Below are 19009 nucleotides of genomic sequence, written 5' to 3'. Positions count from 1 at the left end.
ACAATGGCTGTCTGACAGTGGAAGGTCACAATATCCATTTGTTGTTCAGTCCACAAGGCTGGGTGTCTCAGCTGGTCTTCAGTAAATGCTGGGATCCCAAAGAAGCAGACTCTAATGCCAGTGAAGGAATGGTTACCAGGGAGAGTAGGGACAAGCAGGCAAGGAGCAAATGCGCCCTTCTTCCGTGTCCTTTATATAGGCTGCCACCAGAAAGTTGGCCCAGATGAAAGGTGGCTCTTCCCATCTCAGATGATTCAATTGAGAAAATAGTCCCTCACAGGTTTGCCCAGACCTTGGGTTTTAGTTAACTCCAGGTGTAGTCAAGTTGACAACCAAGAACAGCCATCACATGTATGCATCTTAGGGAGCCAGGAACCCAGCTCTTCTGAGTTTGCCAGTGTTTCCCCCCAAATGCACGTTCTTTCTGGGACCTCAAAATGTGATCTTACTTGGGGGTAGGTGTGGTTAAGACATGTATGAGGTCCTATTGGAGTGTGGTAGGCCCTTAGTCCAATGTGACTGGTCTTGTAAGAAAAGGAGAAACAGAAAAACACAGGGAGTGCCAGTGAACTGAGCATGGGTAGAAGTGAGGTATCTGAGAATTGATGCTGGCAATTTCCAAGGCTAAGACAGATGCACACAGGCTCCCTGGTGCACAAGTACCTGAGCTACAGACTTCTGACCTTTACTGTGAGACAGTACATTTCTGTGGGTTTCAGCCATGTAGACTATATGGCCGTTCTAAGAATTGAACACAACATATGTGTTAGTGGATTGAAATATCTTAAAAAGTATACATGCAAGAAAATAGACATTGAAATACATAGATAAAAGGCCAACATAAAAATCTTTTGAAATATTTTTACCTTTTACTCTTGTGTATGTGTGTGTCTATGTGTAAGGTGTGCTCAGGTGCATGGGGGTGTCTCAGGAGGCCAGGAGAGGGCATCAGATCCCTTGGAGGGGATTGTGATCTGCCAGATGTCTTTGCAAAAGCAGTACATTCTCCTAATTGCTGAGCCATCTCTCCAGGTCTAAATAAATTAATCTTATCTTGCTTACTTATAATATGCAAAAAGCCCCAAGAAGTAAAATGTTGTGTGGCTTGTTTTTGAGACAGGGTCTAGCTATGTGGTTCAGGCTGGCCTGGAATTCACTATATAGCCCACGCTGGTCTGGAATTCAGGGTGATCCTCCTGCCTCAGCTTCTTAAGTACCAGGATCACATGTGTGTGCTACCATTCTGTGCCATTTGAAAATAAGCTTCTCATTCTGGAATAGCCTCACATTTATAGAAAAGCTGCAGCGACAGTTCAGAGAGTTCTTCAGCGCCCTCCCTGTTTCGAGTGGGGCAGATGGTGCCTCCCAGCGCAGAGGCAGCTGTGATTCTGAGGAGAGAGCCCTGCTCCTTCTCCACATAGACCCCAGAGCATCTGATGGGTGATTTGCCACTGCCATCTTTCCACCTCAGTTTCCCACGTGGAAACGAGACCAAAATCACTGCGAGCTAAATCATCCAGAGAGGACATTCAGCTCTTTGAACGCAGGCTCCTCATCAGTGAAATGAAGAGAGCAAAGCCTTTCCTACAAGGTGTGAACGGAAGGGGATTGTTTAGTGCATGGATTCTGCGTGTTCTGCTTTTCCTTTCATTACCCCTGAGCCATGTTTTCCAGGCATCTCCTTATGCTGAGTTTTACTTGGGGTGTAAAAATGCCAGGTCAGATATCTGCATGATCTATGTGGACACTCCAGGAGAACTTGCTCTGAAATGCTTTCAGCTCCTGGCACTGTTGGGGAGAGAGGGAGGGAGGGAGGGAGGAAGGAAGGGAGGGAAGGAGACAGTGAGGGGGGGGAGAAAGGAGAAAGACAAGGGAGGGAGAGAGGAGCGAGAGGGATAGTTTTGGGAGGAGCAGGAGGGAGGGTAGAGGAGAGAAAAGGGGAAGAGGAGAAAAGGAAGTAGGTGAGAACAAGGAGGTGATTGGTGGTCTTCAAGGACCTACAACCTTGAGGCTTTTTGCATCAAGAGAAGCAGAGTGTAGGCTGAATGCTTTATGCTAGGAGTAGTCCCTAGCTCTGTCTGGAAATTTCCAGGAGGCGGCTTCCTCAGTACATATGTCTGAGAAGAGCTGATCTGTTCTAAAAGGAGCAAGTGCGTGGGTTGCTGCGCACGGGTTGCTGCGCACGGCACCGCTGCTCCTCATCACCCTCTCGTCACCCCCACTCCCCCCAGCTCCAGCTCTGCTTCTGCTGCCACCGTTCCTCTTTCCCGGGCTTCCTGGGTGCTTTCCCGCGATGGCAGAGACCACAGGCCACCACTGCAGTGCTGGGGTTCTCAATCCTGTCTACGCTTTACTTTGGAATCTCTTGGGGGAGATTTGAAACCCTTGGGGATTCTGGTTGCTTTGAGACAGGCTGTCACTGTGTACCCCAGGCTGGCCTTGAACTCACCTCGGTCCTTCTTCAGCCTCCCTGGTGCTGGGGTTACAGGCACACTACCATGTCTACCCAGCAGTTCTGGTTTTTTTTTTTTTTTTTGGTAAGAGCTTTCCTGGTGATTCAAAAGTTCAACCAGGATTGAGAACTACTGCTTTCAGCCACAGGCTTCCAGATCACCTCAGAGAGAAGGCAGACATGTCCAGTAGCACAAATGTTCATTGGATGAGTCAACAGAATTGCTCACCAGAGCCCTAGAGACACCTCTGGAAGCCATGGATGATGGAAGATGGAAGATGGAGAGATGGTATAAGTTTTTGGACTGCAGGTCCCATCCTTAGTTCTACTGGAACAGCTCATGTTCATCTGTTATATTTTCTAACTACTTCCAAATAAGACATGTCCTATACTTGGGATCAAATGCCTTCTATAAATCCATATATTAAACACACGTCCTGGGTGGTGTTACTGGAAATGCTGGTGCCTTTAGAGGCCAGGCCTGGGGCGGGGTGGGGGGTGTCTTTATTTAGTCACTGCGATTGAAGGGGGTTGTGTGGCCCTGTCATTTCCTCTGTCTCTTTGGCCTCACCTGGAGGTGATGTAAGCAGATTGTTACATCACACACCTCCTCCATTGTGGCCTGGCACCCCTCCAGAGGCCTGAATGCCACGGGGCTGCCTGACTGTGGATTAGAGCCTCCAAAGCTGTGAGCCAAAACAACACCTTTTGTCATGTTGCTTGTTCTAGGGGTAGCACTGCCCAGCACCCTGCAGAAGCTGATTGCAACACAGTTTGGGAGTTCCATACAAGTGAGTAAGGGACAGTTTTCCTGATATGTTAAAATAGTCAAAGAACTGGGAGAAAAATCCAGCACATACTAATTAACAAGTTAAATTGGAATTTTGTTGGTGCTGTTGTTGCTGCTTGAGAAAGGAGTTCCACGTATAGTCCTGGGTGGGCTGGAACTTGTTTTGTAGACTAGACTGGTCTTGAACTCACAGAGATCTACTCCCCTTTGCCTCCTGAGAACAGGGGTTAAAGGTATTTGCCCCTATGCCTGGCCCACAAGTTGAGTTTTGTAATTTGAGAATAGTTTGGTGGGCTGGAGAGATGGCTCTGGCTAAGAGTGCTTACTCTTCTTCCAGAGGACCTGGGTTTGATTCCCAGAACCCACATAGCAGCTCACAGATATATAAGGAGCCCAGCACCCTCTTCTGGCCCCAAAGCACCAGGTATGTATGTGATATATAGACATACATGCAAGCAAAACACTCATAGACATAAATAAACCTTTTATAAAAGAGAATACTACCAGGTAGTGGTAGTGCACACATTTAATTAAAGAGGTAGAGGCAGACAAATCTCTGAGTTCAAGGCTAACCTGGTCTGCAGAGTGAGTTCCATGATAGCCAGGGCTACACAGACAAACCCTGTCTCCGAACTTGGGAGACTAAGATAGTAGGATTGCTATGAGTCCAGGGCCAACCTGGGCTATATAGGGGAGACTAAGGTAGTAGGATTGCTGTGAGTCCAGGGCCAACCTGGGCTGCATAGTGCCAGCCAGCCCAGGCTTCAGTGTGAGATCCTGTCTCAACAGCACCTACAAAAAAGAGAATGCCTACATACACACAATTATGAATTCAGTGTAACCTGACAGCCATTTCTCCTAGCAGACTGTATTTTTGGAAACATTTTCAATCTACAGATGAATTGCAAAGGCAGTACAGAGGTTTTCCACATATCCTGGCCCTAGTTTTCTCCTATGAGAAAGGATACGCTGGTAACAAGCACATATCAAAATAGATGAACCAATATGGGCACACTAAAGTTTGTAAGCTTAGCATGTTTCTTCGTGTCCTTTTTCACAAACCTATATTATATTTAGTTATCATGTATTCATAGGCTCTTCTTGGTTGTGACAGAGTTTCCCTCTCTTCTCTTTCCCTTCCCACCTCCTCACATACCCCCCCCCCCGTGACAAGGCTTAGCCCTGTTAGTTTAGGTTGGCTTTGAACTTGAGATCTTCCTTCCTCAACCTCCCCAGTGCTGGGGTTGCTACCACCTGGCTCCCTTTCCCTCCTCCACTGCTTTTTCTACTCCCCCCCCACCTCTCCTGAGTCGTTTATGAATGTGTGGTCCTTGGGTGGTTTTCCTTTAGGCTGTGGTGTACTGCTCCTTAATTTTCCTGCCTTAGTTGTTTTCAGCTTGGCCACTGGGAGAGCTGAGGGAGCTCCCGAATTCTGTGAAAGATTACCACCCCCACTTCCTTGATTTCTGGCACTAGAAGATGCCACAGATTCATCTTATGTATTTTCTGTTACAGATATAACCATTTAGAAAGACATTTGAATTTCTTATATACTTCTTAAGTTTAGATTAATGTATCTTTTTCTCAGAATAATTGAAGATTATAAAAAAGATTGGAGAGGTGTGTTAGGCTGCTGGGGTCTATAGTATTGGCCAGCTTAAGAACTTTGTAAGTTTTTGACATTCACTTTCTTGGCCAAAATAAATACAATTTTATATTCAATCTGGCATTCATGACTTGGAATATTCTCTTTAAAAAGTCTGCCCACCTGTGAAAGTGTTGGGCCTTAGCTTTTCTCTTGGTGAGTCCCCAGTGCACTCTGGTTGCCTATGTGACCTGAAATATGAAGTCTAGGTTTTCAGTCGTCCTGGTGAAGCGAGACAAAGATGAAACTGTAGAAAAACAAAACTCAGACCAGCAAGATGGCCCAATGGATAAAGGTGCTTGCTGTCAAGTATGATAACTGGATTTTCAAGCCCCACAGAGTGGAGGAGACAACTAATCCCAGAATCGAGTACCTTTCTGACCTCTATACCTTCTCTGGGGTATGCACGCCCTCCTCCACACTTGAACACACACACACAAGAAAGAAAGAAAGAAAGAAAGAAAGAAAGAAAGAAAGAAAGAAAGAAAGGAAGAGCCAGGTGGTGGTGACATGCACCTCTAATCCCAGCACTTGGGAGGGGAGACAGGAGGATCTCTATGAGTTTGAGGCCAGCCTGGTTTGCAAAGGGAGTTCCAAGACAGCCAGAGCTACACAGAGAAACCCTGTCTCAAAAAACCAAAATCAAACAAACAGAAATTATGTGTATGAGTATTTGCCTGCATGTATGCCTATATATCATGTGTGTGCCTCGTGCCTTCAGAGTCCAAAAGAGTGTATTAGATTCCCTGGAATTGGAGGTACAATTAACTTTAAAACACCATGTGGGTGCTGGGAACCAAAACCAGGTCCTTTGCAAGAGCAGCCAGTGCTCTTAACAGCTGAGCCGTCTCCCCGGCCCCATCAGTTTTTTTTTTTAATATAGTATGTCACTAAGCACATGTTGTTGGCACTGTTTTCAGTGTGTGTTCTGTAAGAGCAGCCTACATGATTTTCATCTTCTTGAGCACAGCTGGACATAAAGCAAAAACAAAGTCTCTAACTCCAAGAAGCCTATAGTGAGGAGAGGCATGAGGTAGGACAGCTTATGGGTGATTACAAGCAGACCTTGACAGGATTCCAGGTCACACTCCAGAAGCATCTGATTGTATTCTGGGGCATCAGGAAGCCACCACAGAGCAGAGGTTATTTGCATTAGGTTCTGACACATGAGTGATGTTTGTAATACAGAGAAAAGGAAAAAGGTTGTTGTGATGTTGCCGTACTTACTCATCAGGACCACCAGTCTGCAAATAATAACATGGAGACTTATTATTAATTATAAAAGATTGGCCTTAGTTTAGGCTTGTTACCAACTTAAATTAACCCATATTTTTAAATCTACGTTTGTTGTGGGATATTTTGATCACATTCAGATGACTAATTACTAACTAACCCACATTTCTGAATTATCTTAAACAGTTTGTAATGATAGACTTTTGGGACTAGAACTTTACATACGTTCTTCCACGTGGCTCTGTTATCTCATCTCCATACTGCCCATCCTGCAATGACTCCACCTTTCTTCTTCCCAGAGTTCTTTCTGCCTGGAAGTCCTGCCTAGTCTCTCCTGCCTAGCGATTGGCCATTTAGCTCTTTATTAAACCAGTGAGAGGTGCCTTAGGCAGAGAAACAGCTTTACAGTGTAAACAAATATTCTGCAACATTGTGGCCTGCGGAGTAGAATGGGCTGAATGAGGCAGGCTTAGGGTTGTAAAACCCTAGGGAGGTCAGTGAGGTCAAAATGTAACAGGCTTATTTCAATGTCCTTTCCTAGATTAACACTTCCTGTGTCAGATTCCTGTCCGCACTCTAACCTCTGTACAGTTTTTAGCAAGTGGTAGGTTAAGGAGACCCCACACAGCAGGGTTCCCTCCCAGATCCTGCAGTAGGCACAAGCCACACCCCAACACGTCTTTTCACAGACAGATCCTTTATTAAGCTTCGAAGAAAAGTTAAAGTGGCTGCTTTCTGACTCGCAGGTGTAATTTTTAAGAAGAGAAAAAAAAAAGGGGGAGGTCTGTGTTACAATGGCCTCAGATGCCATGGCAGATTTTGATTGGGCGGTAATTAGGTGAACTCAAAGGGATTTTTGATTGCTGGACTTTAATACTCTGATGGCTGGACCTTGGTAGTCAGCCTCAGGAGGAGGAAGTGGCCAAATAAGGGAATAGACCTTGGTGGCTAGCTTTAGGAATGTAATCTAATGGGTTTTAGCAAGGCAGAGGGAGTGGGAGAGTCATGCTCACCATGCTTGAGCCAGCCAGAGGACCTTTAGTAGAGCTTAAGAGCATTTGTTGAGTGAGTGTAAGAAACACACACCCTTATTCTAAACTGACTTCTTTAAGTTGTAGGATTTTTTTGTTTTGTTTTGTTTTGTTTTGTTTTTGAGACAGGGTTTCTCTTTGTAGCTTTGTAGACCAGGTTGGCCTTGAACTCACAGAGATCTGCCTGCCTCTTCCTCCCGAGTGCTGGGACTAAAGGCATGCGCCACTACTGCCTAAATTGTAGGACTTTGTAAAGATACAATTTTATTTCTGTGTTTGTGAGTATGTCTCTATGTGCGTATGCCAACTGGGGCACACTATCTATGTGCAGATGCCATTGAATGCCAAGAGAGAGTGTCGGGTCTCCTAGAGCTAGCTGCCAGTCACCCAACAAGGAAGCTGAGATCTGAACCCAGCTTCTTCTTTTTCTTCTTCTTTTAGATTTATGTAGGCCAGAAGAAGGTACCACAGCTCATTATAGATGGTTGTGAGTCGCCATGTGGTTGCTGGGAATTGAACTCAGGACTTCTGGAAGAACAGCCAGTGCTTTTAACCCCTGAGCCATCTCTCCAGCCCTGAACATAGGTTCTTTAGAAGAGCTCTTACCTACTAAGCCATCTCTCAAGCTCCAAATTATGTGAATATTTGGACAAGGAAACGGCCTCATCAGATTGCATGTGATATTAAAAATCTCCAGAGAACTTAAGTATCCAGCAGAAGTAGCATAACTAAAAAAAAAGCATTGCATGCTTCCTTCTAAAACTAGATTCTATGTACTACTAATAATGATAAAGATTATTGTTATGAATTTAAAAAAGACTATATTATGGTATGAGATGAGGAAATTATAAGAATAATTATGTAAAATATGAACCATTTATAAATTGCACATATATACATATGAAATATCTGGAGAGATTTTTATAAATAAGTTAGGAATTACTTCAATTTTATCATTTTTGGTTATTTACTTTTCTTAATTTCTCCATCTATGCACAACAATAGAAATGTTCTTAGAAAACAAAAATTTGTGTAAAGGTATTTACTGAAAAACCAAGTAACCAAATAGAGTTCACTATCAGAACACAAGCACCCCCTTGGTGTGTGTGTGTGTGTGTGTGTGTGTGTGTGTGTGTGTGTGTGTGTATGTATACAGTCATGAGCATATGACACAGTTGTATAGATATTTTAGTACTTTATTGCCTTATATCAAGTGATTGTTCCCTAACCTGTCATTTAATTTTCATGGCAGCTATGGGACATAAGAGTGAGTGAAAAGCCTCTAAGTGTTGGGATTTATGGTTCAGAACTCAAGTTCACAAGGCTGGTGTCTGGCTAAGCCTGAAGTCATCCAAGGCCTGTGCTCTTCAAGGATGAAAATATTTTTCTTTCCTATCCCAGAGATTATCCTGAAGGAGGCAGAGAGCCATAGTAATATTTCAGGGTTTTTGCCTGTCATCATAGCATTGGAAAATTATAGCATAAATGTCTACACAAATCCCTGAGTTAAAAAAAATCATGGGGCTGGAGAGATGGCTCAGTGGTTAAGAGCACTGGCTGTTCTTCCAGAGGACCCAGGTTCAATTCCCAGTACCCACATGGCAGCTCACATCTGTCTATAACTACAGTCAAGGGATCTATCTAACAACTTCACACCAATGCACATAGAATGAATTTAAACAAACTATTTGAAAAAAATCATGGTACAAAATTCTGATCTCATGTCACAGAAATAAGTCTGGTCAGTAAAAATTCATTGTCCACGTAAGCACATGAAAAAATGAATGCCTAGGATTCATTGTCAAGTGCACAAAGTCACTCTTTGCAGGAAAGTGTGAAACAAGATTCCATGTTTGTTAGAAGCTCATGGGCCAACGAGTCTGGAGTACACAGTGATGCAGAGACAACAGGAGGATGCTACCTTAAAACAAGGCAGAAACATGACATTGACTTCCGAGAGCTGTCCCCTAACCACCACGGCAGGAACATGCTTAAACCACCATGCGTGTATGTACACACTCAAGCACAGACACACACACAAAGTTAATAGTTTCTTTTAAAGTTCATTTCTTTCTTTTTCTTTTTATTCATTTATTTTCATTTTGTGTGCATTGATGTTTTGCCTGCATGTACATCTGTTTGAGGGTGCCAGATCCTTTGGAACTGGAATTACAGTCAGTTGTGAGCTGACATGTGGGTGCTGGGAATTGAACCTGGGTCATCTGAATCAGCAGTCAGTGCTCTTAACCACTGAGCCATCTCTCTAGTCCATAGGTTTTGTTTTTGTTTTTAAAGAGAACAATTTTGGGGCTGGAGAAGGCTAACAGTGGAGAGATCTTGCTACCCCTGCAGAGAAGCCCAGCTGTTCTCTGCACTCATGTTGGGTGGCTCTCACCCATCTGTGACCTGAGCTCCAGGAGATCTGTCTCTACTGACACCTGCACTCTCGAGTACACACCCATCTGCGGGAACATAAACACACATATAATTAAAAATCTGGATGTGGTTGTGCACGCCTTTAACCCCAGCATGCAGGAGGCAGAGGAAGGTGGACTTGTGAGTTCAAGACCAGTCCCATAAACAGTGATTTCCAGGACAGCCAGTACTATACAATGAGACCATGCCTCAAAACAAAACAACAAAATAACAAAGGTAAAGCTATTATTATATTGTTGTTATTACTACTGTTACTATAATATTTGAGACAGGGCCTTACTATGTAGCCCTGGCTGGCTTGGAACTCACTCTGCAGACCAGGCTGGCCTCAGATTCAGAGATCTGCCCGCCTCTGTCTCCCAAGTGCTGGAAGTAAGGGCATATGCCACCAGGACTGGCTAAAAATGTTTTTAAAGAAAGAATTTGTGTTTGTGCTTGCATTTGTGTGAGGAAATATTATGGAGGCACAACTAAAAAATGTTCCCTTCTCAAAAAGTGGTTTTTTACATCATTTTTATTTCGAAGCATTCACAAAAACCCAAGTTAAGCCAGGCATCCCTGTAATTTGAGAGCTTGGAAGACTAGAACAGAGAATTGAGAGTTTAAAGCTAGCCAGGGACCCTAGGATGAAACTGTCTTAAACAAACAAATATCTAAGATTGGTTTTAACCCTGAAATTAAAACACTTTAAAATGCAATAAATACAACAAAATGCTCATTTTTCATAGCAGAGAATCAGGAATATGTATTCCCTTCTCTTTGGTACATCTGTATTTTTCTCAGTGTTTTACATGTGTGAGAAGGGAGTTATTTTGAAACAACTTTCAAACTTACTAAAGTCTTTCTCCTTCTATTTGGAGACAGGAGTTGATTAAGATTTCTGAAGGGTTCCAGAACATCTTGTGGGCTCCTTAAAAAGAAGCCCGATTTTCACCTGAAAACTGTTAACTACTGCTACCTGGCAGGCTGCAGGGATGCATTCTGGACCTGGTTTCCATTCCCAGAATTCCCTCTGGAATTACAGCCAGGACATCGCTCCACTCAAAGGTGAAATCAGGTTTCCCATTTCAGGGACTGTCCTCCTCTGCCCCAGGCAGACCCAGATAATGATTAAAAACAACCCAGGACACCTACCTTAAAGGAAATCGAAGGATTTCAAAGCTAAAGTCCAGAGACATTTTCTGGGCCTTTAGCTCTCGAGTGGCTGTGAATGTAATGTATTTTTAACTCAATTCAAGCGCTTCTCCCTCAGGAGATGCTCCCCCGGTTTCTCGGCCGAGTTGCCTTGCATGGTATCCGTGAAGTTTGGCTGGGTGTTTGTTGACACATTTTTCTGGGCACGGCTATTTGAGAAACGCTGACATTTGCCTAACTTCCTCTCCAGGCAGAAGTTGGGTTTGTCTCCCAGGCCCTGCTGGGGCTCCAGTCTCATTCTTGGAAGGGAAGAATCTGTTTTCATCTTCACAAGCGCGTTCCAGTTTCTAGTCTCCTTCCTTTATTTTCCTCTCCTGATTTGCCTCAGCCTGGACGCTTCCAACCACGCTGTCTCTCTAGGCACCGACTTTTCTGATCTCTCATCTGAAGGACCACAGGGATGTTTTCAGTTTTGAATCAGGAATCATCTTTGTCACATGATCACCGAACTGCTTCTTCTCCATTTCCCCCCCTATATGTAACTTTTCTATCCATTAAAGAGGAAAGCAATTTTGAATACTAAGAAAGCAAAAAAAAATGTACTTGATTGTATAAAATGTAAGTCTTGCCACAGTATTTGATACTGCAGGACACACAACAATTCCAACTTTTTAAAATTTGATCGATATTTTGGTTTTGCAATTACCAACTGTTATTTACTGTTGGAGAACAGATCACAAGATATACAACAAAACCCACTTTAAGAGTTTTATTAGTAAAGCGTGGGGAAAGGGGAGAGGGGATGTGCGCAAGCCTGTCTGGAAGAGAGGAAGTGGGGTGGGCGTGTCTGCTTTTAAAGATCTCTTAGCTCATGCGTATAGGGCCTTACATAGCCACGCCACACATACGCATAGATTACGTGGCCACGCTGTGCATTCACATAAGGCTGTGGGATGAACAGGCATTTTGCCTGAATCCTGGTGGCCACATGCACAGCCGTGGGACCCCGGAAATGATGGAAGCGACAACACCAACACAACACTCAACAGGGGTGCCTACAACCTCTCAAGTCTTTGTTGTGTGGGCCTCCTTGAGGCCCTATCGTTCACTCTTTAGTTAGTTTTCATCTGAGGAGAAGAATTGCTGGGAGGAAGGAGGATAAGGAGGAAAGTAGGCTAGCCAGACAGAGCAGGACCAAGACAAGCATTTGCCCTAGGGGCAGCAGATGGTCGAGGACGAACATGGTGCATGGCTTTAAAAGGCAATGATTTGTCCTAGCTCTATACATCACTTACTAACTAGGAAGTCTGGGAAGGCTCAATTTGTGAAGCTGGAGCTGTTGTAACTGCTCCTTGGGGCACATGGGAAGGCTGAATGAAATGGTGTAAATGAAAACTCTGTAACCCAGGTTTCCCAAAAAGAACCTAATTATTATTGTTGGTTTTTGTTGTTGTTGTTTTGTTTGTTTGTTCTTTGTTTTGTTTTATACTCTTTTGGGGACCCTGCCACCCAGCTCCCAAATAAACCACACAGAGGCTTATTCTGTTTTATGAATGCCAGGACTTGGTTGGTTTGTTTCTTGACAGCTTTTCTTAACTAAAATTACCCTGTCTACCTTTTGCCTCTTGGCTTTTACCTATCTCTATTTCTGCATATCTTTTCTTTTCTTCTTATTCAGTGTCTGGCTGTGTGGCTGCTCCCAAGTCACAGAATTGTCACCCACATTTAGAGGGCCTGGTTTGGGCCTATACGGGTTCCACAGCTATCAGTTCAGAGGCAGTGAGCTCCACTAGCTTGGGTCAGTTGTCTCTGAGAGTTTCCCCATCAAGATCTTGACCCCTTTGTTCACATAATCTCTCTCCTTTTCTTCAACTGGACTCTGGGAGCTCTGCCCAGTGCTTAGCTATGTATCTCTGCATCTGCTTCCATTTGTTACTGGATGAAGGTTCTATGATGACAATTAGGGCAGTTATTAATCTGATTAAAGGGGAAGGTCCATTCAGACACCCTTTCCACTATTGCCAGTAGTCTTAGCTGGGGTCATCCTTGAGGATTCCTGGAAATTTACCTAGCACCATATTTCTTCCTAACCCCATAATGGCTCCCTCTATCAAGATTTCTCTTTCCTTGCTATCCCTCTCTGTCCCTTCCCAAATTCAACCACCCCATTCTCCTCCTCTCCCCCCATCTCTCTCACATACATACACACCACACTCCATACCCCACTCTCAATTTACTCAGGAGATCTTATCTATTTTCCCTTCCTGGGGGCATCCACGCATGTCTCTCTTAGCGTCCTCCTTGGTACCTTGCTTCTCAGGGCTTGTGAACTGTAGCCTGGTTATCATTTTCTTTATGTCTAATGAGTGAGTACATACCGAGTTTGTCTTTCTGGATGTGGATTACCTCACCAAGGATGACTTTTTCTAGTTCTGTTCATTTGCCTGTAAATTTCAAGATGACATTGTTTATTACTGGTGAGTAATTTTACTCCATTGTGTACACGTACCACATTTTCCTTATCCGTTCTTTGGTTGAGGGGCATCTAGGTTGTTTCCAGGTTCTGGCTATTACAAATAATGCTGCTATGGACATAGGTGTGAGTGTGCATCCTTTGGGTATATGCCCAAAAGTGGTATTGCCCAATTTTCTGAGAAACCACCATATTGATTTCCAAAGTGGATGTACAAGTTTGCCTTCCCACCAGCAACGGAGGAATGTTCCCCTTCCTCCACATCTTCTCCAGCATAAGCTGTTGTCAGAGTTTTTCATCTTGACCATTCTGACAGGTGTAAGGTAGTATCTCAGAGTTGTTTTGATTTGCATTCCACTGATGACTAAGGATGTTGAGTATTTCCTCAAGTGTTTTTTCTTTTTCCCCCTCTCTCCCTCCCTTCATCCTTCCCTCAATTTGAACATACCTGATGTTTCCTCATCACTGGAATATAATTCAGCTTCTTTTCAGGAGACTCAGGGAACCACACTGTGTTTGCCTTAGTGCTTTGTGTCAGGAAGCATGAGCCATTCATTCATCCTACTTACTGTTAGGGATATGGATTGATTACACCCTCCCCCCATTCATGTAGACATCCTAACCATCTGTGGTGGTTTGAGTGAAAATGGCACCCATAAGCTCACAGGGAAGAAATAGCACTATTAGGAGGTGTGGCCTTGTTAGAGTAGGTGTGGTCTTATTGGAAGAAGTGTGTGATTAGGAGTGGGCTTTGAAGCTTTAAATGCTCAAGCCAGGCCAAATATCTATCTCTCTCTTGCTGGTGCCTTCCAGATGTAGAACTCTCAGCTACTCACCAGCACCATGTCTTCCTGACATGATGACAATGGACTAGACCTCTGAACTGTAAATCAGCCCCAGTTAAGTGTTTTCCTTTACAAAAGTTGCCATGATCATGGTGTCTCTTCACAGCAGTTGAAACCTTAACTAAGACACCATCTGTGGTATTATGAGGTAGGGTTTGGGAGGTGATTAGCTCATGAGAATGGAACCTTTCTGACTAGGACTATGTCCTTGTATAGGAGGCTTTAGAATTTAGAGTTCTTTTACCCTTTGTCTGCTTCAGGACAACGCAGGAAGAAGCCTGCAGAACCCCACCATGCTGTACTCTGATCTCATATAGTTAAACAAATTTCTTCTGTCCATCAGCTACCCAGGCTGTATGTAATGTGTTGCTATAGCAGTCTGAGTTAAAGCAACCATCGATCTTATATTGAGTACTTATGGATGGCTGGTTTTCTTGGTGCAAAGATACTCCTGTGTCCATCATAATTGATGAGTATGCTTGGAGAGTTATTCTGAGACCTTAAAAGATATCTTTTCAGCCCTCAAACTTTTCACTCAGTGTCTATTGATGATTCTTAGCTTGGGTTAATTCTATTGTAATAGTGACTTTAAATCTTCATCCACTCTATGTTTATTAGTGATCTATCTGTCTGTCTGTCTGTCTGTCTGCCTGCCTGCCTGCCTGCCTGCCTGCCTATCTATCTATCTATCTATCTATCTATCTATCTATCTATCTATCTATCTATCATCTACCTATCTATTAAGACAGGGTTTCTCTGAGTAGCCCTTGCTGTCCTAGAATTCACTCTGTAGACCAGACTGGCCTCAAATTCTGAGATCTACCTGCCTGGCTTATTAGTGATTTATTTACAAACACTTTAAAATATTTATTTTATCGGCATGAGTGTTTTGCCTGCATGTATGTGTGTGTGCCACGTGCTTGCCAGGTGACTGGAGAGGTCAGAAGAGGATGTCTGTCCCCTGGAACTGGAGCTACAGACAGTTGCAAGTCACCATGTGGGTGCTGGGAATAGAACGTGGGTCTCTGGAAAGAGCAGCCAGTGCTCTCAACTGCATAGCATTAGTGACTTAAATATTTGTTCTCTAAATCTTATTAAATGATTCCTTAGCAGCTATACAAGTGATATTATTTCCCACTGATTTACTTATCTCCCACTGATTTACTTATTTCCCACTGGTTTACTTATTTCCCACTGATGTACTTATTTCCCACTGGTTTACTTATTCACTTTAGGTTGGCATATGAAGGCGTAGGCTTGGTCACGGCATCTCATACACACAGGTCATTGTTCTTCATTCTAACTTGGTCTCACCCACACCCTTCTCCCCATCCCAATAATTCCCTTTTTCTATTTAGACCCCTCTTTTTGTTTTCCAGTTATATATATTTTATTGTCATATTTCCCACCTTCCCTCTCATGATCACCTTTCTAGTTTTGTGACCTACAAACACCTATGTGCACATATAATCTGAAGTTTAGGTATTCCATATGAGGAAAAATATGGTATTTGTATTTCTGAGACTGATTTATTTCACTGAACTTAAGATTTTGAACTGTGTCTATTTTCCTGAAAATGTCATGATTTTATTTTTATCTAGGGCTACAAACTTGTTTTTCTTCTTTCTTTATTACTGGTATGTAAATTAAGATACAGAATGAATTTGATGTAAAGACACTGTGGATGTCTGACTTCACATTTATCCCATAATCTTGGTCTTTTAAATGACTTAAGTGATATTTAGGCACCTTAATGAAGCAATCCATTATAGTAGACATCTGTTGATTTTGCCTCTTGCTCCCATCCCTTCCATTCAGTCCATTTTGTCCTTAAATAGATCTTTCTGCATCAGCCTCCTAAACGCTGGCATTATAGGTGTGTGCCACTACACCCAGCATGTCTCTCTTTCATTAGTAACATCCCTTCTTTTTCATTGGAGACTACTACTGAGCTCATAGAGTTCATTTGGAATTTATCCTACTTCTGTTTCAGGACCAGGCAAATAAATCAACCCTGGCATCATTTCCCTAACCACAGTGATTGGTTTAGGGGTGAGCTCTAAGTCAAGTTAAGCCAGTCAGAGTCAAGACACTGAGCTCTAACACCTCTGCTGTCATATCTGTGGGATTTGGAGTTGTGAAAATGTGAACCCACGCTTTCTGGACCCCCTGCTGTGGACAGCTCAGGCAGAAAGCAGCACCCTGAGAAGCAGACACATCCCTGATAGAGGTACAAGTCCTGGTAGTTACCCTAGACTCTGGTGCTGAGGCTGGCCATCTTCTCCCAGAAGACTAAAAAACAGAACCATGTCCCCACAAGCCTCAAGACAATATTTGAAATAATAATTTTGTTATAGGTAGCATTCTGATGTGAGTTTGTCCCTGTAGTACCAGCTATCAACACTGTTGCCCAGCAGTGTAATGAGCACTTATTGAGGCAGGATATATCAGAGGCTGTTAAAAATCATTAGGTGAGCCAGGCGGTGGTGGCACACGCCTTAAATCCCAGCACTCGGGAGGCAGAGGCACGTGGATCTCTGTGAGTTAGAGACCAAGCCTGGTCTACCGACCGAGTGAGTTCCAGGACAGAGAAACACTGTCTCGAAAAAACCCAACCAACCAACCAACCAACCAACCAACCAACCAACCAACCAAACAAACAAACAAACAAACAAACAAAAAAACCAAAATCAAAACCATTAGGTGAGCCGGGCAGTAGTGGCACATATCATTAATCCCAGCACCGGGAACAGTCAGATCTCTGTGAGTTTGAGGCCAGCCTGGTTTACTGGGTGATTTCCAGGACAGCCAGGGTTGTTACACAGAGAGACCCTATCTCCAAAAACCAAAAACCAAAAAAGAAAAAAAACAACAACAAAAAAACAAAAACAAAAACCCCAAGAACAAAAACAAACAACAAAACAAAACTCCAAAGCATCAGGTGATGCTTAGTTGGTGAATGGGTTGCTATTATTAAGCAATAGGAGAAAAGTTATTTTATTCATTTATTTCACTATTTTCAGAGCGATCCAGAAGAATTGTTCATCTGCATGGGCATTGTGCTGTTTCAGCACATTAATATCCTGTGTATGACTCAGGGTGCTGGGGCTGTCCATCATCTCTACACATTTAGCTGTCATGGTGACGTGAATGCTCAAAATCCTCTTCAACCAGTTTAAATGCTTATGACTAGAGTCACTTTTCTGTGGGGCAGAATGCCAGAATGTTCCCCTTATCTGTCTATGACTGTGCAAGTGTTTAACACTTACCTGCCCTCACTGGCCTCTGCATCTATGAGCTCAGCTTCTTTGGAGTTCACATATTAGTGAAAATCATGTGGCATTTGACTTTCTGTCTTCAGTTATTTCAGATAACATTATGCTCTCCAGATCCTTTGTGTTGAAAAAAAAAAGACAGAATTAAAAAAAATTCAATGGCTGGAGCTAGTAAGATGACCCAGAGGGTAATGGTGGTTGCTACAAAGCTTGATGGCCAGGGTTTGATGGAGATAACCAACTCCCCCAAGGTGTTCTGGGACCTCCATGCACATATGCCCCCCATACACGTACAAACACACACACAAGGAACAAATAAAATGTACTTCGAAGCTTGGATAGATAGTATTCCATTGTGCATCTGTGCCACATTTTTTAAAACTTGTTGTTCTGTCACTGGGCACCTCAGTTGAATTCACAGAGATAGGTACTTACAGAACCAAAAGCAAAGTCACCAGTGCCAGCATTCCTGATAGTGATGCCATCTATAGCTGTCAGAGTGCTGTGATGGGAAGTACACAGCGACTCTTCAGGAGTACCTCTGGAAAAAATGCTGTGTAGGTGGAGATTTTCTGTCCCACAGATGCCCTCAAATAATCACTCAGAAGCTTAATATTAATTACAAATGTTCAGCAAATAGCTCAGGCTTATTACTAGCTAGCTCTTACATTTTAAGTTAACCAATATTCCTCATTTATACTCTGCCATGTGGTGGTACCTTTATTAGTATGGCATATTCATCTCCTGCTCCCTCTGCATCTGGCTGGCGACTCCAGACTTCGCCCTTATTCTTCCTAGCTTCCTCTTAGTCTGGCTCTCCTGCCCAATCTCTTCCTACCCAGCTATAAGCCAGTAAGTTATTTATTAATCAATAAGAGTAATACATATTCACAGTGTACAGAATGATTATTCCACAACACTTCTCCCTTTTTGTCTAATTAAAAAGAAAGGTTTTAACCTTACCATAGTAAAACTATATATAACAAAACAGTTATTAAGAATTATAGTTAACAATATCCAATCTATTTATATTTGGCAAAAGTAGAGGAAATACTCAATTTTTTTTCTTATCTTTGTGACTTGAAAGTTTTATACCTAATCTACCTTTTATCATAACTAAGAAAAAGTTTAACTATGACTATCTATCTAATCTTCAATGCCATCAAAGACCCCAGAGGGTGAAATGTTTCCTAATGACAGGGACATCTGGCTGCCTGTACAGTCACCATAGGTTCTTCTGTAATATTGGGGCATCTATCTTAGGCCAACAAGCCTAGAATATCTGACAGACTTTTCTGTGAAGCAGGAATTTTGAAGGGCTGTCCTACTTTGTCTTGGCAAAGTTTGGCAGTCACTTTCTTTTGTGTCCTGCTTGTCCAATTTGGACACCATACTGTCAGAAGTATAGGCAAGGACAGTGTCTTTCCCAGTGGCTTAATTTTTGCCACAAAGAAAGTAAACTCCATTTGGAATTCCTTCAATGCCCATCATCTTCTCTGAACTTGATTGGTGCTGCCAGGAGCAGATTTGTCTCATTGTCATGAAAAGCCCTAGCTATTAAACATCTAAGCACCAAATTCTGTAGGTCTTTGAAGTGTCTGTTTATGACCTTGAAAACATACCTAACATGACTATAAAATTGACTATTATAGATGTCTATGAATCTGTATTTTAACTATGTATTATTTTTAAATG

The 19009-nt window shown here is 42.9% G+C and overlaps 1 long non-coding RNA gene across 2 annotated transcripts; it reads left to right on the top strand.

The window, feature by feature from the left end:
• The first annotated feature begins 1399 nt into the window (after window positions 1–1399).
• Window positions 1400–11495, top strand: LOC121141992. 2 transcript variants are annotated; one of them, XR_005879001.1, is made up of 5 exons: window positions 1400–1591; window positions 2596–2741; window positions 3182–3243; window positions 10452–10634; window positions 10972–11495. It is a non-coding gene; the product is annotated as an uncharacterized LOC121141992 (long non-coding RNA). The 2 variants fall into 2 exon arrangements; XR_005879000.1 differs by having other exon boundaries at window positions 10448–10634.
• Window positions 11496–19009: the final 7514 nt, after the last annotated feature.

Source organism: Mesocricetus auratus, unplaced genomic scaffold, assembly GCF_017639785.1.
Source record: "Mesocricetus auratus isolate SY011 unplaced genomic scaffold, BCM_Maur_2.0 Super-Scaffold_100008, whole genome shotgun sequence".
NCBI lineage: Eukaryota > Metazoa > Chordata > Mammalia > Rodentia > Cricetidae > Mesocricetus > Mesocricetus auratus.
Note: the sequence above shows the minus strand (reverse complement) of the source record. Positions and strands in the feature narration are given on the sequence as shown.